We start from the raw sequence: 25,931 nt of genomic DNA, 5'->3' as shown, positions 1-25,931 counted from the left end.
CTGGAGTCGGGAGCGTCCCGGGAGCCGAGGCGGCAGCGGCGCCTCTTTTCTGCCTAACCGCTAGCCCCGGACGCTAGTGCCAGGGCTCCGAGCAGTCGCCTTGCAGGGCGTAACCGCGACACAAAAGACGTCTTGGTCCGTCCAAAACCGGGGGGGACGACAGCTCTTTTCACTTCTCGGAGCTGCGATTACGTTCGCGTTCTGCTTAGGACAGAAATAAAAAGTGAAGCGGAAACTAGAGAGCAATGCTAATTAAAGGAAAAGGTATAACGAGCACAGCCCTCACGAGTAACCCACAGCAACGGCCAAGCTTTTATTATAAGCAAAGGCTCCTAATAGCAGAAAAACCGCGTGCGTTCAGACTGCGTTGGTCTGAACAGAGCAAGTGCGAGCTGCAGGAAGACAAGGTCGAGGTCCTTGGCCCGTCCAACCTCCTCCACCCTCCTGGGACTACCGGGCCACCATGCTGCTAGCAGAGCCCAGCTCTGCCTGACCCCCCCGTGCCCGCAAAGGCCCCCAGGCAGCGACGGGGACCCTTGATCAGGCATGAGGCCATATGCGGTACTCCGGTAAGGAAGGATGCAACAACAGGGTACAAAGGGGCCGGAGCAGAGGTGACCAGTGCATCGCTTTCTGAGCAGATACCATCCCTCCAGTGAAGACAGTCATTGCGTGTAAACCTCACTGGCCTTCCCTGAATTTCCTTGGGGGGAAAAAAGCTATTTCTAACAAATAACAGCTAATAATTAAGGTTTAGGGTTGCCAAAGTAGCCTGCAAGCTGCTGGTTCCTGCCAGACACACACACCCAAGAGTATCTGGGTGGCATTTAGCACTCCTGCAACCAGCAGGGCACCTAATGGTACTGGGATGGCAAACACCAGCCTAAAATCCTGCCTGCATGGTATCCAAAATACCAGCTCAGGAAAACGGAGGTGGCCGTAAAAGGTCTAGTTACGTGAAGAAATTAAAATGAGCCTTCTTCATATTTCTTTTTCTCTTCTCAGTCTAGATGACAAATTTTCTGCCATGTCCTGAAGACTCATGTTGCACTGTTAGAAGGAAAATGTGTCAGAGTAAGCATGAAATCCCATGGCCTTGCCCTCAAAACAGACAACTTTTCAAGCGATAGTTTGACCTAGAAAGGTTTTCTAGGTCATTTTGACTTGGCATGTATGTCTGACCTACTAAATCTAACACAATAAAATTACAGAGTTCATTTCAACCTGTCGGTGTCAGATCATTCATAAATTCAGATGCAATATTTACAAAACCGCTATTCATGTATTCACAAATGAGGTCCCACTAGGTTCCTTCTGGAGGGGAATTATTTGCCCTGTTCCACGTTAACTCTTGCTGACAAAGAGAGAACGGGAAAGCTGCTTTTTCAAGCAAAGTTCCAATCTTTGCCTTTTCTCGCAGAGCCCCTATTCCCACATCACGCAGGAGTTAGGGCCGCGCTACCCCTTTCCCTGCTGGCAACATTCTCCAAAACCAGCCCGCTGCCAGCTTCGCGGGGGTGGGAAACCCCAAGGCAGGGTGCTCTGGTTTGCGGGGGTGCAGCCCGCTCCTCGCCACGGCTGCGCTAACGAAGCGAAGGGAAACGTGAACCGGTACCTCCGACGGCAGCACCGCAACCCTCCCGCCGGACCCCCCTGCTCCGACGCACCACATCCCTCCCTGCAAAGCCGCAGGCACCGCACGGCACCGGAGCCGTGGCCAGGATCCACCTGGAAGAGCCCGACGTGGACTTTCCGAGAAGAGGAAAACCGCACAGAAGTCCACGGAGCAGATGCCTCCTCTTTGGCTCGGTCGTTCAGCTCGTGCTTGACGCGTCAGTGCACTCCTTACACCCAGCTTAATATTTATCAATTCTCGTACGTAATCCAGCCAATGCTTGTTAAAGGAATGACGGTGAGCGGTATTAAGCAGCATCACCCGCAGTATTCACATGGGCCTACATGGCAATCGCTAATGGATTTTATCCTCTGCCTGTTGCGGACACGGAAATGCCCCCTGCGGTACCAAAGCGACCCCAGGGTCCCGTCCCCAATGGCCTCCCGCCTCACCAGGATGCATTTCCCGCGGGCACACTCGAGCGGTACCCTGCACTGATCCCACACGTTTTTTTTTCTTCCTGAGCCACAGGATCAGGAGTGTATTTCCAAAGGCACATCCAATTCAATGGACCAGAGCGAGCAAAGCAGCAGCAATCCACGCAGCGCTGCCACGAAGCGTGGCCTCGTAGGCATCTCTCTCCATACGGCAAGCGTGGGACACGTCCCTTTGGCCGGCATCTTTCTCTGGGGCAAGAACAAGGGAGCAAGCAATGCAGGACGTCCTTTCAGCCGAGTCTTTACTGATACCAGACAGAGGCCACCCCAGATAAACAGATCAGGACATTACACCTCAAGACGTAGGGTGTTCATGAGACAATATCCAAGTCCAGCTCTGAAGACTAGCAAGATCTTTTCGAATCACACAGTTCCCAAAACCGGGTCCGTCTGTTCAAGTCCTCATGGTGTCTAAACCAGACACCAAAAATAAATAAATAAATAAATAAATAAATCACATTTACCAGTAAACAAGATTATTCTCTCTCATGATTCCTCCAAAAGCATTTACTAGGAGAAAGCGATTCCCACCGAAAGCTCCACCTCCCAATTCTGGAAGCCATGCCAGGATTTCAGGCCCTCCAGCGGCTATGTTTTATTCATATTTCAGTTGCACCTATATAAAAGGTGAGCTTTCTTTTTCCTTCCAAACTGCTCACAACTGCTCAAGAGAAAGAAAGAAGCCGCCGTGCTCCGAATCCGCTGGGAGCAGCAGGAGTTATTCTGCCTCTGCGTGCACCGGGGCACAGGAGCGTCTGAGTCTGCTTCGGCGAAACGCCCGCGCATCCATGAAGGTTTTCCCTGTTTGAGTTTGCGTTATAAAGGTTTACGTGTCCTAGAGAGGCAAAACCACTTCATTTGCACCGCCTGGCCGTGCTCTCTTGTTTCCCCAGGTTCCTCCGCAACTTGTCCCCCTGCAATCCTCTAAAGCTGCATGTGCTGCACCTCCTCCTCCTCCTCCTCCTCCCCCTAATTACGGGCTCCATTGTGCGAGATAATTCAGCACCAGGGAGGCTGCAGGGGCAGCTACGTATCACCAGCCTCCGCTTCGCCGTCGACTACAAAAACAGGGGAATTAATCATCTCCTCTGCTCTGTAAGCGGGACTGGACACTTGGGCGCTCACTCGGAAGGAAAACAAGTTTGGTTCCTTTAAACAAACCATAATGAATCTCAAACAACAGAAAGCTCACAGTTTCCATTTCTTGAAAAACAGTTGTGTATATACATTAGTCTTTGTAAATCCTAGCGGAAACTACATGCAACGTCCATGGTCAGGACTGAAGGACGCCGCGAGTGCTGACGCAGACACCCCCAAAGCGAATGCTTTATGTGCAAATGGCGTTTACCTTTGCTGCCTGCCAGGGCTCTACTTTCAGCCTGGGCGGAAATATTTACCGCAGGCAGCACAGAAACCGGCATTTTGCTCCACACCATCCCCTCCATCCACCTCTCAGGTCTCAGAGCAGCCCGGGACACGCTGCCCACTAACCCCTGTTCCGTCTCAAGCCAACAGGTCCCCTACCCAGCAGGATCCCCTCACTGGATTTAATTATTTGCAGCTGGGATCAGAAATCGGGCTCACTTTCTCCCTCCTGGGGAGTTTCTGCTATCCCATCACTGCGAAGAGGCAGCGGCACCAGCCAGACAGAAGGTTGCAGCAGTAAAAAGGATGCCAGCAGGAACGTCGCTTTGCATTTCTACGACACTTTCCATCCAAGGTGTTAGCAGAGGAAGAGGAGGAGGAGGAGGGCAGCCCTCCCAGCGGCTATGTCAGGACAAGATTTAGGGAAGCATTTTATCAACAGCTTAAACTACAGCTTACGGCACCCCTAGCGTAGGAAGATCATTTTTAACTTCTCCTCTCCAAGTAAAGCACTTGAGCTACTAGGTCAAAGCCGCAAGAAAAAACCAATTCCATCATCTCCAGATGAAGGAGTTTACCACAGCTGAGCTCTACGCTGAGAACTACTAGAAAGAGCGCCTTCAGCCTGGAGAGGAGAGCAAACACAGCAAGAGATGCATCGTGAGCAGGGAAGTGGGAGGACTGAGAGCAAAGTGATGGAGATGAAGAAGCCGGGCACGCTGGAGGCACGCCAGGAGGAGGAAACCCGTGACAGAACCGGTGCCGTGCTGTGCCCTCCAAAGACAAGAGCAGCGCAAAAACACTGATGCAGTGCATTTGCAGTGGTCCTCCTTCCCCCTCTCCCCCAAAGCGCAACAGCAATACTGGTACTAAACGCATTTTTTTGAATACTGAAGATAGGAGAATATCAGAGATGAAATGAGCAGAAGAGGTGATGGATCAGGTAATTCCAAAGGAAACAAGTCACCACGTGCTGGTGGGGCCACAGAAGTCCAGCTCTGACAGCCAGCTCAGGAGTGTAGGATCACCTCAGGTGTATAATGAAAAAATTCCTAGTGGGAATTAGCCTCTTGGTTATCTCTGGATAAGGTTCAGCAACAAGCACTGAGCATAGTTCCAGTATCCACAATTCATGAATAATCTCAAACCACAGCTAAATAGGGGAAAAAACACATCTGGTCATGGAATCATCGACGACTTCAATCTGACTTCCCCAAGAGAAGACTAAGCACAGATTTGTTCAGTCTGCAGATACTTAGGTGAGGATCAAGACATTGGTGACAGGCTCTTCAACACGTCAGACAAAGGAAAAACAATGTCCGGTTGCTAGAAGTTGAAACCTATGAATGTTATTACCCAAGAGGTCCAAGGGAACCTGTGAAAAAGCCACAGGTATGAAATCATCCAGTAAAATCAGCTATTCAACAGGAGGGCTCCAGGTTGGCAAACGCTACCTCTGCCCTAAGAGAGACTCAGAAGGCAAACCTGTGTGAAACTTAAACCTTATCTTAGGGTTAGAAAGATTGGTGGTGAAAGAAACAGACCCATGAGACATCTGAAAAATCATGATGGTCCCATACTGAAGCAAAACAGCATGACATTTCTGGAAAGGGAAATGGCACTTCTCACACAGCTAGAGTTCAACGACCAAGAGGTTACAGGAGATTCAGCTGCTCAGACACACCAATACTTTCCAAGGCTTCTTCACAAAGCTCTCTACAAAGAAAGCTCTAAAGCTTTGAACTTACCTCTATTCAAAGTTCAGCCTGTTTCAATAAACGTGCTTTTTTTTATACTGACTTAAATTGGTATGGTAGTTGAATTTAAAATTTCATACTAACACAGTCAATTTGTGAAGAATTGACTTAAACTTAAATCAACCTAAGCCTGATTTCAGTGGACTGAAGAGCTCCCAGAGTTGTGCATCAGTTTAACTAAGCTGGGGTTTAGACCAGCGTGACACTGTATGTAGGTCTAACGCTGATGAGCAGGCAAAGAGCCTTAGAAGACCAAGCACGGTGCTCATTTCTCAAGATGGAAATAATTTAATAACAAACTGACAGAAGTATTTAACCAGGTCTCCTGTCGCTGAGCATCTTTATTAATGACCTGGAAATTAGGCTACAAAGGGAAACGAAGTTTGCAGATGAAAATATTATTTAGGTTAATTACATACAAAGGGGTCTTGGGAATTTCAGAGCCACCTAACCAAGAAGGTGACATCAGAGCAGGAGAAACTCCATGCTGACAAACACAGAATAGCATGCTAGGAGGAACTGCTTGAAATTCTTCTAGACTTTAGCAGGTTCTAAATTAACTGAACATTAAGGGATAAGACCAACCTTCATGTCAACCACCGCATGAAAACCTCTGCTGAAAGCACAGCAATAACAAAATGATAGACTGCAAAAATAACAGGCCGGCAAATAATAGAGAAACTACCATAATACTGTTATCCAAACTGTCAGCACAAACTAGCTTCAAATTCTGAATTCAGCTCCACTCACCCCTTCTCAAAGGGGAGATACAGGAAAACAAAGGCAGGATGGGAGCCAAGGCCCCGGGGCAATAAAGGACATCTGAAACATGGAGGCACTTCATGGAAGAGAAGCTGAAAGGACTCTCTTTAAACAAGAGGTAAAAGAGAAGAGACTCAATGGTGACTTATGAAATCATTAATTTGGGGGGAAATTTGCTTCTACTCACTCTCTCCCACATAACACCAGAACTACACCAAGTAGTAGGTCATCTTTTAGTAGTTCATTTTTTTTAATGAAATTAAAAGCAAAGAAGTTTAACAACGATGAAAGGAAAACGACCACCTAAGAAATGGCATGTTTTCCCTGAAACACCCTGCGTGAAACACCAGTGAAGAGCAAGGCCTAACAAAACTCAAACTATAGATTTTCACCCAGAAATTCGCCCAAGCCCAGCAGGGCCTTGTGGCCTGGAAGGGCAGCGCATCGTGCGCAGGAGATCAGATGTTCTGTAATCTCACCTAAAACCTGCTCCTCTAGACGATGTCAGTTGCCCCACTTGTAAAATGGGGAAAATCACACCGATCCACAGCACAGGAGCGAAGCGTTTGAAGATGCTCCGGCAAAGACCAATGCATATGCAGACTGAAAGAAGAAACCATCTGCAAGCAAAATCATGTCCTACCATTTCGGTTTCAGATCTCCAAGTTTTGTAATTCAGATGCATTTCTCACTCGGGGCTGGGTCAGAGTCATGATTCACAGTGAAACAAATCAAGTCTTTGATCACTGAGAACAGAACTACACAGTATGCCAGGCTAAAATAAAAAATATCAAAACGGAAGATTATGCTTACAGGAAAACAAAGGGGACAAATTCACCTCTGACTTTAGATTTATAGCCATGAAGTTTTGCACCACTTTTTTCCACCCGCTAAAGAGCGCAATGTTTTCAAGAAGGTTCATCTCAGGGCAGTACATCGCTATCTGAACCGAGACGTAGGAGATCGTAAGCCCTGTAAATCCATCCCTGCCACAGGCTATTCGGGCGCCCGCATTCCCACAGCTCCTTCCTGAGCTTCAAGGGGACGACACTCTGCCTTTCCAGCGGACGATTGTGTGCACCTTGGGGGAAAACCTCCTTGGGTCTGAGGGCCCTTTCCAGGACCACATGGACCCAAGAACATGCTCCGGTGCCCCAAGCAGCCCAACGGTCGCGGCATGAGGGCTGAGTGCTCAGCAATGCCCGGAGCCCTGTGCTCGCTCCCAGCAGGAGCAAGGCAGGACAGCAGGGTCAGCCCGACCCTGGGGCTCCGGCAGCAGGGCAAGGAAAGAACCTGCTTTTAAGGAACCTAGTATTTTCAATTTAGTTGACTTTTCAAACCAAAATAGAGACTGCTCAAGGGTGCTGAAGAGCATATGAAGAAGCAAGGAGGGGACAGGGGTTTCTCTAGAAAAAGGAAAGTTTCCCAGCAAGGGGAGACATGAGCCGAACCAAACGAAACCCACGCCTGAACACCTTGCTGGCCTCGAGGGAAAAACAGAGGCATTCCAGCTCTCCCCTGGGATGCGGCCGGCTGACTTGGTTGGAGGGTTTTTCCCCGCTTGCTGAGCATCGCTGTCACCATTTAGGTCCTAAGGCCGTTCGCTGCAGCAAAAGACTCTCCCCAACTCACAAGCAGACTGGTGGGGATGCACGAAACCCCGCTGCCTGCGCCAGCGTCCCTGCGCTTGGTGCCAGCTGCTCCCCCCATCCCAGGTACGATGATGGCGGGAAGCAGAGCAGCAAGCGGTCCGCTGGGACTGGAGAGCTGCACCAAGAGAGAACGCCGTTCACTGCCGCTCTCCCCCTCGGATGCATCCGGCGCCGGCTGCTGCAGGGCTGCAGGTGCTGGGCTCGGGGCCATGCAACCCGACTGCCCACAACAAGCAGCGCAAGGTGTGCACGGCAGCAAAGAGACAGAAAGCACGGCAAAACCTCAATTTTGGGGCAGATTTCCTTCCCACCTTTCCCCCACGGCAGCATCCCAGCCGGCTTCACCCCAACACCTTGCACAATGCAAAATGGAGCCATCGCAGCAGCTTTGTGCACGTGGCAAAAGCAAAAACAAGGGGCAGGAAGAAGTGAATTGAACTGCAGAGCTCAGTAATGCCACGGGCTGCTTGCTGGTGCTGTTTATTAATGGTTGCACATCATCCAGGCAAAACCTTCCTTTTAATCTACTGCAGCAGCTCTAACGCACTCCTGCCAACTTTGGGTCCAGCCTTCCATTAAGCAGTTACTTGCATTTTTTTTTTAAGGCTTTACTGTTTGAACACGAAATTTGTAAAAAAAACAAACAGCAGCAGCAGCAGCAACAAAAACCCAAAGGAAACAGCCCCAAGCTAAAAGACTGTTCAACCCTGCAGCAGGTTAAGCAAAGCCCATGTTTCCAAAAAAGCCCTGTCATTCAAATGTTATTTGAAAGTGAATGAAAATGCCAACCAATCACCTCCACTGCAGGATTCAAAGAACAATATATTCCAAACCTCAGTGCTGCGGCCAAGAATATATTTGCAATGCAGGAACACTACAGCAGCAGCAACAGAAGCCGTTGCAAGAGTAAATGAGGTTATTTTGGCAGCAGAGCGGATGTAGCAAACAAGCCACTTTAACTGAATATGGTAAACAGAGATGGAGTGATTATAGCAAGAATGAACGTAATAGGGTTCAGAGTTACTTTGAATTGCCTTGACTGACCACAATATCTGATAAAACCAATGGAAAAAGTTCTGGTTTCCTCTTGCATATAATTGATTATCTTACTGAGATCTACTGTTTTATACACACACACACACACACACTTATAACCCTCTGAAATTCAGTTACTTGGCGAAGCTGCCAGAAATAACCCAGAGCTGGAGCAGTTAGATGGTATTTATTTTTGTTTGGGTTCAGGGGCTCCAGAAGTAAGAAAGGATGCAAAGCCCTCTCCTGAAATAAACACCTGGGAGGGCTGCTTTTAGTAACTGAGATGTAACTGCTCTGATCCGTACACAACCAACACAGCTCCGTTACTTGCTTTTAAGACAGGGAAGGAATATTCCCCCGGGGGAACGTGCTGCATGCCATTAATCAGATCTACCTCAGGGCTCTCTTCCTTGACAAAGAAATGCTAGCTTTGATTTGCAAAAAAAATGTAAATGTGCCACTGGAACGTCCCCTGCTCCAAGAGCTGGCAAACAACGATGATGTCAATGCACAGACGAAAGCGGAGCTGGTGCAGTCCTGGTGCATGGGGAGGCACATGGCATATGGTGACTTCACCCCTGGAGAGCAAAGCCACATTTTGGACTGAAAGGATCAGGAGAGAGGATGGGAGGAGCAGATCCCACGCTTTCCTGCCTAGCATTCGATTCCTCTTGCACAGGCCTGTGAAGTTGCAGCACAGGGCCAAAAGCGTCTGGAGTATGAGAGCGTGGGCAGGACCACGTGCAGGCACTGGCCCTGACTTCCCAGCACATCACATTCGGTCACTGCGAACCTGAGGATCCCATTAAGGCATCTTTAACCAAGATGCCATCCATGGCCCTGGGCAAAACAGCCGAGGCAGGTGGCTAGCAGGAACCTGCCTGAGGAGCAGCCCAGGAGCTCTCCCAAAAGGCCTCCCAGAAACTCGTGGAGCTGCAGGAGGTGTCTTGGAGGCAAAGCAATCTCCACTCCAGCCACGGCACGCACCTGAAAACGCGTGGGCAGCTCTCAGAGCTCCCTCCTGTCCCCCGACAGCAGCGGGCACCCGCTCCACCCGCTCTGCTCCGAGATGCCCTCGTCTCACCCGAGAGAAGCGGCGCTTGCTCAAGGCACTGAGCTAATATGGTCTGAATCCTTCTGGCAGGGATTTGCCCAAAGACCCACAGCCAGAGGCTGCCTGTCCATCACCAGACCCCCCGTCGCTCCCTCCCAGGGCAGCAGGCAGCCACCAGGGGAACCGGCCAGGGACGCTCTGCTCGGGACAGGCCGACATAACTGCAGAATTAACAGCCCCAAGGCATTTGCAACGCGATGTGCTTGCGCAAGGACTCTTCGCTTGGGAAAAAACGCGTACAAAAAGACTCTGTGGCATTCATTCAGCAGCCCAGGCCACCACAAAGGCAAGAAACTTCTGCACTGGTTGCCCACAAAATAGTAAAGGAAGGTGCTGCCTGGTACTGCACAGTGTGGGCCTAGGACAGCTAAAAGATCAAAGTCGAAGAGTGCAGCCTAAAACCCATCTAGTTGATTGTCACGACAAAACGTTCTCAAACAAAAAGATTTCCCCAGCATTGGGGACAAAACTTCCCAGGGGCCAGGCTGAAATTTCGGAGCACCCCTGCGTCCATTGCCACCCTCACCACCCCTCCTACCCCAGCCACGAAAGGCACTTCTTTGCCTTGGCTTTTGCCAGGGGCGAAAAAACAAAAAAAAAAACAAAAAAATCAACCAACTGAACAAAAAAAACACAACTCAAAACCTAGAAGTCTCCAAATTGTCCCACTACCCACTCTTCTCAAGGGACAGACTTTAGACACACTGCTTTGCCAGGAGATGCCCAGATTCCTCCTGGCAGAGCCCTGGACAGAAGGAAGGGCCTGGCCACGCGGGAAGGTGGATGGATCTCCGGCCCCTTGGCCACTCGCAGCACGAGGCTCTGGGGCAGCCGGGGCTCTTTGCTTGCAAAGGGGAGGCTGCAAGAGGAGCAAGCAGCCTGCAAGCTCACCATCACCCGGAGCAGGAGGTGTCCTGCTCGGCAAATGGGAGCTGCGAGTGGATGGTGATGCTGCGACCAAAATCCCCGGGGTGAAAAGCCCCGCGAGCGGGGCCCGGCATCGGGCTCGGCCCAGGGTTCTGGGAAGGGCAGCGGTGGGAAGAAACGGCATATCCACGCAAACAAGTTTCCCGTCTGAAATTAATTTACTTACTGAAACAGCACTCAGCAAAACCTGTGATTAATATTTTCCTCCCTGGGCTCCTAAGCTGGCAAAACAATAATTAATGAAATACGAAACTGAATCTGAGTTACAGTAACTGTAAAAATATTATTGTTTCTTTCGTCCTCCATTCTCTTTATTCTTCCCAGCGGTGGGAGACACCAAGGCCTGTGTACAAAGCGCCGGATTCGCATTTACTACCTGCGCTCGGCTCCCACGGTAATCCCGTTAATTTGTAGGAACACGCATCTGAATTTCTGGCATCTGCTTCTGTTTACCTGGCACACGGCTGAACGCAGAGAAGAAAAAAAAAAGCAGTGAAAAGTTCAGAAAGAGGGTGATGGCGCAGAGGAAGCGGCACTTCCCCAGCCGCGCGAGTGGCCTTGGCAGCAAGGCACGCTCCGATTTGCATAAATCAGACATTACATAAGAAAAGATTTATAGCCCGGCGCGAAGCGGCTGGCACCGTTTGCTCAGCGCCCCGGCCCGCCGCAGCGGGGAGCGCGGAGCAGCCGGCACCGCGGCACGGCCCCGGCAGCGGAACCAGGGCCACCCCGGCGGCGCTGGGGGACGAGTCTGTGCTTGTAGGTATTTTCCCCCCCCGCCGCCGGCACGGAGGAGCGCGGGGTTGGACTCCGCGCGGCGCTAGGAACGGGGGTGAGCGGGTGAAGCAACTCCATGCGTACAGCGATTGAAGCAAGGCGAGGACTCGATCTGGCTTCGGTAAAATGAAACAGAAGCTCCTCTCTGGGAAGCTGTGGGATCGCTCACTCGACGTGGGGCGTTAACGCTCGAGGGAAGCGTTCGCCGCACGCGGTACGGTGCGCGCGGCCGCCGTTCGCCAACGCAACGGCGAGGCAAGGAGCTGTTCTCCAAGAGCAAGCCCATCTCAGCTGGCAGCTCACCGTCCAGAATCACACCTTGCTTTCCTAACGCTTGCACCTTATGCAACACAACTGATTTCTAAAGCAAAACGGGGAAAAACAGTCAATTGTCGTCTTTAACTCGCCCTCCCTGCCGGGACCTCCATGGCTTCCACCGTGGAGACCCTGGTCTACCCCGGGACCCAATCCACCCGCAGCCAAAGCCAACAGGAGCCTCTGCCCCGAGGCAGGTGAGGGTGGCACCTCCTCGGAGACAACTCCAGCGCCCTTCAGGCACGGCCCCTGTGTGCACGGCCACCAGCACTGTCCGTTCACCACCACCCGCTGCACGTTTACACCCTGGGGCAGCAATGACGTCTCTCGGAGGCATGCTCCAAAGGGACATCAGCAAATACCGGGAAAGTTGGTTGACTGGGGAAAAGAAAACAAACAAAAAAAAACCTGTTTTGACCTAAAAATACAAGGTTCCTTTAAAAAATTCAATTTAAATTCCATTTACAGAGCAAATAAGTCATTGGTTTTGTTTTTCGGTGGACTTTCTCAAAGTCACATTTTTTTCCTGCATCTCTAATGCATAAATGCACTGTGTTTCTAAAATTAAGAAAACCTGGTTAAGAGAAGCAGACCAAAGCTGAAATATTGCAGAAGTTATACATACATACAGCAGCACATATATACCCACACTTATTATTACATATTTATGTGCTTGTGTGTAATTTTTTATATATATATATGCTGTTGGGTTTTTTTGCATATATACATACATATGCAAGCAAGTGTTGAATCCTCTCAGTTTGTCAGTCCTACGCTTTTCCTAAGCGCTTCTCTCCCGCCGAAGGAACGTGGGATCGCAGGGGCAGGCGAGCCAGGCCATGCTCTGCGCAGACGGACTCCTGCGCCCCTCCAGAGCTCTTCAGTCCCCGGCGTCCAACATCCTGCATCCACCCCCAAAACCTGGCTCACAAGAGGAAAAACAGACCCTACAGCCTTAAACTCAACCTCTAGAAACAGGGGGAAAGGTAGCATTTAGAGAAATCCAGTGAAATTTGGAAGAGAACCAGCTGTGCAGCAAAGTGAGCCCCACATGACCCAGGGTGCAAAGCTGGAGGACTGCACTGTTGGGGGCTTCCCGTGCAACATGGTCTGTGCGCACACACACACACATATATATATATATTATACACACACAGGGGTGCTCTAGGCACCATGACACACCTACAACTGCACGTAGACGGCCACTATAATGTTCATGCCCCGTACCACCATGCAGAGGCCAGGCACCGCTCCTAGCCACGCTCCTCCTGTCCTACCGTCCAACGGCCAACCATCACAATTTAGAGCTTGCCTGCAGCTTGCTCACTGCATTTTTTCTTTTTTCCAAGAGTCTTCCAGCTCCTGTCTTCTCTCCCCTACAATTAACACAGGCTGGGGACAAGCTCAACCCAGTCGTCTTTGATTCATGCAAATAAAAGCATCTACTGCTGCATATTCTCCTCCAGGCTGGTTTTGCGAGGCACTGGGACATGTCAGCATGATGGCTTGTACTCCTCACTAACGATCCCGAGATCAATGGCGCAGAAGATGAAGAAGAAAGTGATTTAATTCTCACACCAACCGATTACACAAGTACACAAAATACTCCCTGTCAAATACACGTGTTACCTTGACTCTTTCCATCCCTAAACCATGTCAGTAACAAATTGCCCATTTTTCATTCCTCCACCCCCTTTGGGATCCTGCCCATCTGAAAGGCTCCCCAAGACTCTCGTTTTTACGGAGCAAAGATATAAAGCTTATGGAATATTTTCCTTGCTAAAGGGAGATTCCCACAGATAATTGCCCAACTGTTTGCAACATACTCCTGAGAAGAGCAAAAGGATAGAGAAGGAAGACAAAACTCCAGAAACCCCCCTTACTAACTAAAGCTTGACACGTGCACTAGGTCCTGGGTAGCTGGAGGAACAAACCGAGTAATCGGGTGCAAATACAAAAAAAGTGGAATTAACAGGGCAAGATTGCACCCAAGAGGCCAGGAGAGAGCAGGGGTGACGAGCCAGCTTTCCAGATCCCAGGGTGGGGGGGAAGGTCTCGCATTTCCCTGCCCTTCAAGGGATGCTCCAGGTGCTCTCTGCCCCGCCGACCCACCGCAGGTCGGGAGCGACAAGGTGGAGGGACACGTCCCCATGCCACTCTGAGCTTCTGCTCGTTCTCCAAGGGCCTTCTGGGGGCCTCATCCAGGAACTGATTCAGCTGAAAATGACGACTTCAGCACCCAACCCCTCCAGTCACCGCAGAAGATTGCTACTCAGCATTGGGTTAGCAGATTTTTCGAGTCTGATAATTGAAGCACACTTAAAAGACAGTTTCCTCCATCCCGAGTCTCATGATTTACTGTATCTCTTACTTAAATTGAACATATGACTTGTATTTCCAGACATTATGTAATGAGGTTTTTGTGGTCCATAGTCTTATTTTGACTGATTCTCTTATTGATACGACCAACGGCAAAAACTGCAGGCACAAATATTTTTAGAAGTTTTCAATGTTTTACAGAATATACTCCAAAAACTGTCACATCACAAAATACTATCTTAATCTTTAATGATAATCGCAGGTTAAAGTGATGCAAAAGTGACAGTTTTATATTCTGGTGGATCCCAAATGGTACGAATTGTGTTGGAATCGCTTCTCACACCCCCCTCCAACCGCAGCTTTTACAGTAGTACTAATCGCTAACCCTGAAGGAGAATTTACAGCAGATTGCTTTGAAGCCAGGAAGGTTACGGGTTACCCAAAAGCTCCTGTGACCTTCTAAGCTCACAAGGAGCTAGAAAATCCACTTTATACCTAGCCGTCTCCAGCAGCACGGTTCACACACCTGGCAGGAGCACTGCTTCAGGATGGGCTCACAAGAAAGAGCAGAAACTCACCAGCTCTGCTTTTAGCAACAGCTGGTTTTTCTCAGAAAGCGTCTGAGACTCCAAGTATACGAGACTCGATACTTTCCTCTTGAGTCTACCAGGTCACCAACCAGAAGAACATGAACACACAAAACTAGGGGGTGACATTTGCAAATGTCTATCGATACTGAAGGGTGGGATTTAGCTTGGCTAATCTTTCCATGTACAAAGCACACAGAGCTCCCACGGATTCCCAGGTGGGCATCTGGGAAAACAGCATCTGACATATGTAGGTACCTGGGTTGATTGGATCATGTTTAAGTTCCAGTGAAATTTGTGCATCAAGAAAAAATAAAATAAAAAGAATATGAAGTTTTCTAGAGACATTAATATCTGACAGTGCATGGGCCAGTTTTAGCTACACTACAATATACAGCTTGTGCAAGACTATCTTTTTGCTAGCAATAAAATGGACCTAATTTTCAGAAGCACTAAAGATCTAAGCTCCACTGAGGCCAACAAGCATAACTGAAGTCACTCATAGCTAGGAAACAAGCCTGGAATTAATGGGGTTTCTTAAAGCCTGGTCTCAGCTTACCCACTTACCTCCCTTTTTTCAGGAAAAAATAAATAAATAAATGTTTAAGTCAATTGTGCACCTGCAGTGATTTGCAGACCTGATTAACTATTACTGAGCTCTATTAGGGCCTAAATACCATTGCGAATCAAGCATTCAGTCAACGGATATGAGCTGCAAATAGGAAAAGGGAGGCCAGTTTGGCATTTTTAGCCAACTTCAGACGCAAAGCCTTATAACAGAAAGAGAAGACCTCCCACCTGCTGACATTTCCAATGTACTCAAGGAACCACCGAGCTCATCGCACCTCGCCTTGCCAGGCTGAGCTAGCTGCTGGTGGGGCTGTTTCCAAGAGCGAACCGAGCTCCAGAGCCAGCGTCAGCGGCCACGTGGCCGGCTGCGTGCCACGGCCGGGGGCTTGGGCAGGAGTCCTACCGCGTGCACCTTTCCCAACCCCTGCTCCAGACTCGCTTCTCAACCGGGGAAAGCAGCTCCTTATAGTTTTCCCTTTTTTGGGAACAAAGTCCATCAGACATCACTTCGCAGGAGGAATAACCGAGCTTTTGAATAGCTTCCTGGTGAAAAGGGGAGCATGGCACACTCCGCCATGCCCAGCCACGATGGCTCTAACCAGCACCGCTGGGGTCAGGTGATAAATCAGATGCCCTGTAACTCCACGGCAGAGCTGCATGCTCACATGGCAGTACTGAAAGCAGCAGCTATAACCAAGATTTTTACTGACAGGAGATAAATCACATGCCCTTTAACTTGTGCGTATCAGTTGCAAATATAGTTAATTAGAAATTCATGCTTACTTTTTTTTTTCCATGTATTATTTCCTGGTTGCTTTACATGAGCTGTCATTATGCGAATACTTCCTGGGATTAAGGCTCTCGGATGCCGAACAAGCACACGAGCACGAAGCACAGAACTTCACAGCAGAGCACCACGACCTCTAGCGCTTTGCAGTCTGGAGAAATTAGCAGCAGCGTAAAGAGCAGCAGCAGCGATGAAAAATTACCAAAAGGCTTCACGGACGCATGACAGGGCAAAGCAGCCTCCTGCCAGCAGGCCACGAAGGTACAGCTTCTAAGTGCAACCTGGTGTTACCACTGGAACCCCTGCACTGAAAACATGAAAAAGCAGAGATAACTCTGCTTGATGAAGCTTGCAGAAACACAGTTTTTGCATTTGTGCATGCTGCTATTTGAATGGCTTTAAAAAGCCCCTTTCCAATCGTTTCCATAGGTCTTTCAATAACTCCTGGGCAGCATCAACCTCTTGGAGCACAACAGCCACTATACCCTGCGAGCTCAGCAAAGGTCTCTCCTGTGGTCACCACCCAACGAGAACTTGCTGGCACCTCCTGCATCTCCCAACACCCACCATGCCAGGTGCCAACGAAAGAAACTGTTTGCACCCAGCTTGCCGACTCAGCGGGAACGGCAGGAGCTTTGCACTGGGTCACCGCGGCGCTCGCCCTTTCCAGCAGAGATCGGCGTGCCAGCGGGCCACGTGCTCCTCGCGGAAAGGCTGCGGGATGTGGCCAACGGCACGGGTGGCCGTCGGCATCCTCCGGTTTTATCATTTGGAGGCTGACACATGGTATCAAGCGTGGCGGCAGGGCTGAGCACCAGCGCAGAGCCAGCGAGGACCAGGGCAGACAGCAAGGGCTCCGCGGTGGCAATCAGGGCTTCAGTGGGTGACACCGGCGAGGACAGACGCCCAACGGGAGGACAACACGGATTGCAACCACAAGCCTTGGGTGATTTAAAATTAACTGTAAGCACTCAGGAAGCAGAGCAGAGCACTTTGGCTGAAGATTTTTCTCAGTGCAAGGCAAAGAGAGAATCTTAGCAGGTTTAAACAGAATAAAACCTATGCGGAAAATACCACTTATATAACAGATGGCATGTTGTAAGCAGGAATATTGGGTCCAGTTCTGGTCACCCTGCTTTAAGAAATCCATACCAGAATTAGTTTTTCCTCCTCATTTTGGCAAATTATACCATCCTGCATTTCCAACTATTTTGTTCTCATTTTTCTGCTGACATTTTTGCACCACCGATATTATTTTGAGCTCTGATACAAAAGGGCATTTGTTAAAATATTCCATAACTGCAGAAGGTTCATAACAGATTCAGAAACACAGTCATAATCATAATAATTTTTTAGCACTTGTCTGCCAGACAGAATTATCAGCAAAAGCAGGGCCCCGTTATCTGCAGGAGCGGTGTATGATATGTTCATTTTTTCCCTCTATAAACTTCAATTATTAATGATGGAAATTTTTCCCTGCCTATTCTTCCCTTGGTGGGAAAACGAGCTGTTACTGACATTTGCTGATTTAAATCTAATCCTCCTCATCTGCATGTAGACAAGGCCTTGCCTGACTTTATCCATTGATCTAGCCAAGAAAGGATATTCTATAACTTAATCTGATGTCAAACCATGACGTGTCCTGTAGGAAATCTACGCCGCAGATCTTGGTGCTATAAATATGTCACTAGAATTAACTGAAAGCACTAATAGGTCACTCAATGAGCTTCACAGCGCACGCGGGGCACGGGGAGGCTGCCGCCTTGGTACTTGTGATTGATGACACCAAAAATTAGCCACAACAGAGGGTTGTCAGCCAGCCTGGAGACAACGGACTCGCTGACCTGCTTTGTTCTCTGTGTGCGCCGGTTCCTGCCGCTGCCCTGGTGCTTCTGAAGCATTTAACATGCTTTAGATAAAATAAATAAATAAATAAAAATTAAAAAAACACTCTTTCTAACATAAAACAATGGGAATGAAATAGGAGCTCTACCAATTTCAAGCGGGTAACAACCCTCTCCCCTTCCCGCAGCATCCTTCCCCTATGCACATACATAAACACCATATATACATATGGTATAACAGCGTATGCAAGCCACGGGCCTTTGCATAAGGGACCACAACCCCCCCGCACTCAGATATTTCTCCTATCCGGGTTCTCTCGGCCCCGTAAGTGCTTCCGTTGTGGCCGTCCTCTGCTCCGAGGAGGCCAGCCGGTCGAGCGGCCCCAGAGCTGTCCAAGGTATCCCGGTGCGGCACCGCCGGCCGGCGCGACTGGCACCTCAGCCGGCTGGGAGATGCTCTACAAGACATGAGCAATCTCTCTGGCGTGGGAGCCTCTACTTCGCCTTCTCCCCAGTCCGTTGCAGCACTGAGGAAGGCGATGGCCAGAGCGAGCCGGAGGGTCTCAGTGGAGCTGCAGCCACCCACCGTTCAGCAGGACAGGGTTGCGCTGCTTGCTTCACCTCTGCTCGCCAAAAGGCCGGTGGACTAACCATGAAATAACACCTGCCTTCAAATCCGCAGGAAATTTCTATGACCATTCATGGTTTCCTGGAGCATGCCTGAGCTGCTTGAATTTCCTTCTACTTTGGTCACTGTCAGACGATGTTTCTTTCGATGCTAGGCCCAAGCCCATGGTCTCACCTGGCTTTGCCTCACCGCGCTCAAATACAGCGTGTGGAAAGCAGTGCACCAACCACCAGCAAAAGCCCTCATGCTGGCCTCGAAACGTCCCCCTCGCTTCTCAGGCTGCAGGCTCCCTTCCTGCCCCCGCAAGAATCTCAAACGTTTTGGGGACAAAGGCGGCTGCTTTGCAGGGCGCTGGCAAGAGCAGGACCACCCAAGCGATGGCTCCAAAGATGGCTCCGGAGAGCAGACTGCTGCGTCAGGACATTTGACTTGTGCGCAGCCATCCCAGCGCGCCACTGTTTTCCTTTCCACATGAATGGGCCTCACACATGAATAAAGCCCTGGAAGAACATCCGACTCGGCCCAGAATAATTGCCATCCCCTACAAACGCGCATCAGCCTGCAAACTTCTCCCTGGCCCCGTTACAGCCGGGCGGTGGCTTTCGATTCATGACACAGCCTTGTTCTCCGGTGAAGAGGAAGCCCAGACAAAATGCCGTTTTGTGCCCCAAAGCAGCGGCATCAGCAGCCACAGCAGTGCCAGGCTTTACCCCTCACCACCTTGCAGTGAGGTGCACATCAGGTCCTCGCACCACTGGATGATATAAGAGCAGAGCTGCTTTCGGCACTGCAAGCCTCTCCTTGCATATCAGCTCACGCGTGGCCTAAGAGGAGACAGGTCTCTAATCTGTCTCCAGTTATCTCCCAAAAGGCAGAGTCCACCAAAACGCCTCCTACGGACAGCAGGACTGCCAAAACTCAAAGCTAGCCTGATCCTCCCAGGCCTCCTAGATGAGCAGGGGTCCTTCTCAGGGTTATTTTTATGGCTATTTATTATTTGTGCCAGATGCCTACAAAATGGAGATGTCTAACCAGCCCCTCCACTCAGCCAAGCGCAATCGAAGCCGTCTCCGGACGGAGCCTTGAACACCTGTTTTCAGTTCATTAGCTGGGCCTCCCTGTTGAAAGACACGTTTTCAAGAACCATTTGAGGGCCAAAATTCGCTCAGATTTAAAACCTGACCAGAAATAACTGGATTGAGCAGTGAGCAAATGAGAGCAGAATTCAGACTTGAATTTACTGGAATCTCGCCCATTTTAGAGGGCTCGTAAACATAACAATTCTTCCATAATCTATCATCCTTAAAGCCAAGAATGCGGGTTATCCTCAGAGCTGTTGTTCCAGGAGTGGTTATTGTAACACGCTGCAGTTAATGCTGTTGGAAGCCAGGTGTTCAATAATCTCAGACCACAGAGAATATTATAATTGTTAGCACTGTAATGATAGCAAGTGATTTTAACAGGCAGTCTGTATTAACAGGCTCGCCTTAAACAGAGGAGCAAGCAGCATTTTCAAGCAGAAACTGGATTCAGCCTCTTTATTTACCTGAACAGATGTTCACTGTGATATTTCCAGAATCCTAGAGTTGTGTATTTGTCAGCGTTAATGTGATTTCCAGGAGCTAGTTTGCTTTAGAAACTCATTTTCTCATTCAAATTGCAACCGTCACCATTTTCTGCTTTGTTTTTCCTCTTTCGCTCATGATTACCTTCTTCCTGAGTTTTCACTTTTCTCTGGGTCACCGAGTATGGCTCTCTTCTAATTACTGTCATTTTAGCTTTTGTACAACGCTCAGTCACACCAGGATCCGGGCTGCATAAATAAGTAATACATTTGCTCTCTGTAGTCTTTGGTAACCAAACCGAGCTCTGCTCATGTCATCCGGCAGTGAGTGCGCATCAGCTGCCCGGCTGACTCGACACGAGCTACCCGAAACAAAGCACCAGGGAGGAGCCGGCAGAAAACACCAGATCCCACAGTCCTGGGCAACTTTTGGCTTCCCCACGCACAATTTTTGGATCCTTTCGTTTGTGTTGGTTTAGAAACTGATGTTCTAGTCCTACTAAAATTCCCTGATGTGGATACTCATATACCAGGCTAAAGGTACTCATGAATTTATTCTGCTACTGATGAGGCAGAGGAGCAGTCACTCTAAAGGCTTTCTAAATTAACAATATCATTGCAAAAATCACATGCCTAAGAGTTAAATCAACACCAGAACTCGGTATAGTCCAGGCCTTCAGCTGGAGGGGCCACCACCCTCTGAGGCCCTTGCTGGGCGGCCACCATCACATGCCATATGTAGAAGAATAAAGATTATTGTCTTTAAAACACCAAATCCTCTCTGATTGGAAATTCATAGCCCTTTAGGATCAGGTCTTGCATTTTGCTTGTAGTGCTTTTGAGAGCACTATCAGAAGGGGAAGAAGGTGGTTAAGGCCTAGACAGACTGCTAGCTAATAACCTAGCTGTAACGACTCCAAGTGTTTTGTGCATGCTGCGGCCAACAGGACATCACTGCCTGTCCATTATATACTATCTCATATGGATATGTCCTTCCAGCTTCAAGAATGAACAACTACAAACGTAACTGCAAGACAGTGATGTACTTCTGGATCACAAAATGAAGTGGCACAGAGACTGTGCCAGTGCTAATACTTGAACATATCAGAGGGCTATAAAGAATTAAAATGTGTCACTGTCCTAGGAAAGGATGGAAGACCATCACAAGTAGCTTTGAAACAGACCCAGCGCTTGAGGCCAGGAAAGAGAGAAATGGGTTGTGAGTCATCAGAGCTGCGTCAGCCAGACTCAGATCTCTGTGACTGCAAAGAAGATGAGACCCAGCAGAGGTAAAAAGAGTCAAATATTTAGTAAGCCAGACAAGGATAGGTACGCATGATGTGCTGTTCTCATTATCACTCAATTTCTTTAACGCATTTTTGCTGTAATAGATAGTACTTTGCTTAAGAAAAGCTTCATCACAGCTGCATACCCAGTCACTGCTCCAGAAGGAACAGAAAACTGCTGCTACAGAGCCAGGTTGGACCTGCCACGGTTACCACTGACGATGCTGCGAGCCAGTGGGACAGTCACAAACCCAGCTGATCGCAACAGATCTCGGACCAGAGCAAGGGTCCGCAGGGAAGGCCAGCAAAGGTTACAGGAGCAGTAAGCTGTGGCAAGAGCCATGCAAAAAGTTGCCAACAAGAGTGTTAGCAATAACATAACTATTTTTTTTCTTCTTCTTTCCAGGAAATGACTTTGCTTTCACCTCTCCTGATGCAGTTTAAAACTCCTGTAAGGATGCAAAGCAACACTTGAGACTGTTCATTCAAGTCATCTCCAAGCTGCTTCTTGCAAATACTCAAAGGAATGAACTTTCGTTCATCTATTCAACTGCACACCAGTCACACACGAACTGAACTGAACCGTTTGCAAGCATCCAACAGGCTGGAATTCAGTCACAAAACTACTCCTTAAACAGTACCTTCAGGCATACAGATTCAGTAAAAAATAACATTGTCAACAAACACTTTGTGAAAAGAAAGAAGGACATTCGCAAAGGAACCTCATTCACAGTGACAAGCTTGGCCTGCTCTCCTAGCACACAGGACCGACTCTAATTCAGCATGCTCTTCAATTGACATCTGCTATCATTCTGATGCAGAAGGACTTTCAGTTTTGCATTAACTGAGAATGGTGGTTGAAAACCTTTAAGCCATTTTCAGAGGGACCTCATAATTCAAGAGAATCTTATCCAAGGACTTTACCTTTATATTCCTATCAGAAATGTTCTCCCATTTGTCTGGTACCATGTAGATGCATTTCTTTGTAATGACATACCAATTATGGAACAGCAGCTAACATGCTCCTAAGGATGAGGTAAACTGAGTCAGCAGAAAGAGCTGTCCCTATGTCTTTAACGCAGAAAGCAGGATGAAGAAGTTGGTGCATTATGTTCCAACTACAAAGGTGGGCTCACACGGCTCTGCTCTAGCAAGAAATACTAATGAAAAAACAAAGATGGAGAAGAAGCGTTACATGACCAGTACTTCCAACAAATTAGATAGCAGCTTCTGAGTTTACTTCAGTGTCAACTGTAACTAACGACTACATTAAAAGCAGATCTTCTCCAGAGTAAGGCCAATGCAAAAATCATAACCAAGCATTAGAAGAATTAAACTAAGGATCATTTCTCCATCAGTTTTTGACAAAATGGAGTCAAAGGTTTAGGCAGGACTTACGCATTTTTATCAGTGTCTCATTATACTAGTAGCATCTTACTGTCACTGTAAGAAAATTTAATTCTCTACAGCCTTGCACAGTCCTTAAGTCTTTGTGCCAGAAAGTCAAGCCCAGTAGAATATTGCTTTCATGAGTCAGGAAAAGCTGTTAAACCCTTTCCCAACAAGATCAATGCTTGCGAGAAGGTAAAGTGTTTACAATGAACAGTATCACCTTGTTACCATAATTTCACAGCAGCATAGTGAAAAGGCCACATACCTCCAGATTTCTAACTACAGCAGATCTTCAATCTCATCTTCCTCTCTGCCGTAGGATTTACTCTCGATACTCATATGCTAACGTAGTCAAGAAGTCACATCATTCTAGTTTCAAGTAATCCCACGCTGTAGTATTTACTGTAGCCGGTCAGATCAATTACCTTCAACACCCTGCTCTTGGAAATAACCATTATGTTGTGAAGCTCCAAAAGAACTCAAAACACCCCCAACAGCAGAAGCCAAAATGTCTGGATAATGACACAAATTAAAAACACATACTGCCTGGAACTGCCAACAGCTGAAACAACACTGGGGAATTGGCTCTGACAGTATCTATTGCTTTGCGTTACCGGTCCCCAATCAGTACAGCATACAAGTGACTGCAAACAGGAGCAGCAAGTCCAAAGGTATGCAGACATGAGAAAGAAGTATGAAGCAGAATTGTTCATTCTAATGATCAGAAATAAAAACCAAACTCATGTACTGCTTTGCCCCTTAAAGTTGAGCACGGTATGTCTCCCTTTAGTATTAATGGCAGTTACTTTGATATTTATTTGACCCTTAGCAGGTATTTCAGAAGACGGGGTAGTATCTTATGCCCATACAGAAGGTACTTAACTTCCAAAGGCCTTGGAAAGCCCAGCCTAGCTGATTAGGCTACACAGCAAAGAGCGTACGGGAACCCAAAATCCTGATCCTGCAGCTCATGTTAGATCCATCAACCAATATTAATACCAAGCCTGTGATGCATTTCACATGTGCTAATGCAGAAAAGCTTTCAGAGATATTTAAAATTGTCACTGGAGGTGACATTCAGACTGGGCAGTTGCGCATGGCTGCGGAGCATGGTCCATGGACACACACTCGCTTGCACCAAGCATGAACACCAGCCACTGACACCGAGGGCTGAGAACAGCAAAATCACAAGACGGGCCAGAAAAATTCTGTCTCCCTTCACATAGAGAAAAATAGAAAAAACAGAAGAGAAAAACCAACGAAAACTGTTCATCAGATAGTTATAGCTAGTTAGAAACAGAAACCACAGCCACTTAAAGCTTGCGCACAGCAAAGTTTCTGGGGCACTCACCTCCTGTTTTTGTTTCAATTGAGACAAAAGCAGACTTTTTTGCAGTTTGTTTGAAAAAAACGTCTTCTTGCCTGCTTCAAGGTTAAGAATGGGCTAAGAGCAACAAAGAGAAGTAGGGAAAGGAGACGGGTCTCTCTGAAGCACCAGATGAGCTTGCTACTACTGACTTGATGCTTCTCGCAGCCTCCCACCCATGTCCTGTCCCGGGAGTCACCAAAGGCCCATCCTGGGCCCTGAGCCCAGCGCCAGGGCAGCACCAGGCAAGCAGCACAGCCCACAGCCACCCCACAGCATGTGGGGCACACCTGAGGAGATGCGGCCAGCTCAGTGGACTTCAGTGGTCTCCCTCAAGGCCACCCTGAGGTGTGCACAACCTCAATTCTCTTCCACAGCTCTCCCCAAAACTCTCCTACTCTTGTATTTAATGCAACCAGGTCCCCTTCTTCTGTATCAGAGGAGAGTCTTAACATCGGTACTTGTTGTCTTATCTGGTTTTCTCCTCTTCATTCCTAATTTCTCCATGGTCACAGGGATGTTGTTGAATACCACACAAAGCAGCTAGGCCAGAAGCTTTGGGGTTTAGTTTTTACTGGAAGAAGGGGTTGGGGGAAAAGAAAAAAACAAAACAAGAAAAATTTAGCTACACCTGGCAGAGCCATGGAGGTAAAATCAGCCCATGTGGAGCGCCACCAGTGTCACGGGAAGCACCAGATGCACACCAGGAGGGCAGCTGCCCTTGGCCTGCCTGGTCCATCCCCAGGGCCAGGTTCACCCTGCTGAGTCAAGGGGCAGAAAACCCCTTTTCAGAAAGACTGAAATAAAAAGCAGGAAAAGAATAGGCCCCAAAGTGCTACAAAACAGCTAACAGCTAATATAAAATGAAAGTAAACATGGCTTCTTGTCCCAGCTCTCCAAATCTCCGTTTGCCACCTTTCCTCCTCAACGCTACCTGCTGCCCTTGCCGACACCTTCTGCTACGCGTGGGGCTTTCAGGATCCCGTCCTACAGGGGTAGGAAGAAGCTTGTTGCCACGACCAGCTGCCCAACAGGCAATGCCCCGACAAGCCCTGCACACCACCTAACCCCTCTCCCGCAGGGCAGGAGGACAGCGAGCTCAACCCACTCCCGCTGCATGCTGCGAGCGGGGACCGTGTGGCCCTGGCCTTCTCGCCCTCATCCTGCACCACGCAGATCCGGGCAGCTTTCCAACACGAGAGGTCAACAGGCAGCTCTGCTCACAACTTCCAGACTCTGTCGAGGCTTTTGCAGTTTTTCTTAAAGTTTGATGACATCAACAAGGGCAACAAGCGTGGGAAGGGTGCTGCATTTGGGGGCATTTGAAGAACATGACTATGGGACATCCAGCACAGCAGCATGGCAGGTCACAGGTGAGTCATTTCTATACACACGCTGCTTTATGTCTAACACGCATACGAGGATATCTTGCAGCCCAAGATATCTTGCAACTCTGCTTCTGTATCCTTGCCCCAAACAGGCCTGGCAATCTCCGGTTCTGACTTCTGCAGCTTTCTAGCAAACGCGGGAATTTAACAGTTATCCAAAGCCACGTCAAAACACAGTTAGGCTCCAACTGTTTGGAAATATTCAAGTTCTAGAAATTTCCCAAATTCCATATCCTGACCTTGCTCGATTATAAAAATCAAGATGTGGCCCCTCCTATACCTTCCACCTGAAAAATAACGAGAGAGAGAGATAGAGAAAAGCCTGCCTTCCTTCCTCCTCCCCATCAATATTTTATCATAGCAAACACCTGTCATGCAAACAGC

At 48.6% G+C, this 25,931-nt stretch overlaps 1 protein-coding gene across 2 annotated transcripts in view; it reads right to left on the bottom strand.

The window, feature by feature from the left end:
* The window catches only part of TOX2 (TOX high mobility group box family member 2), a 168,758-nt gene that overhangs the window by 118,875 nt on the left and 23,952 nt on the right, over positions 1 to 25,931 (bottom strand). The window contains exon 1 of one of the 2 annotated variants that reach the window (XM_026076823.1): positions 11,101 to 11,127. The exons of the other annotated variant lie outside the window; for it this stretch is intronic. The gene's annotated coding sequence lies outside the window, so the exon portion shown is untranslated. Of the gene's footprint in view, positions 1 to 11,100; positions 11,128 to 25,931 lie in introns of those variants that run through there. 2 annotated transcript variants of the gene reach the window in all.

The sequence above is a fragment of the Apteryx rowi genome, unplaced genomic scaffold (genome assembly GCF_003343035.1).
Source record: "Apteryx rowi isolate R43461 unplaced genomic scaffold, aptRow1 scaffold_44, whole genome shotgun sequence".
NCBI lineage: Eukaryota > Metazoa > Chordata > Aves > Apterygiformes > Apterygidae > Apteryx > Apteryx rowi.
Note: the sequence above shows the minus strand (reverse complement) of the source record. Positions and strands in the feature narration are given on the sequence as shown.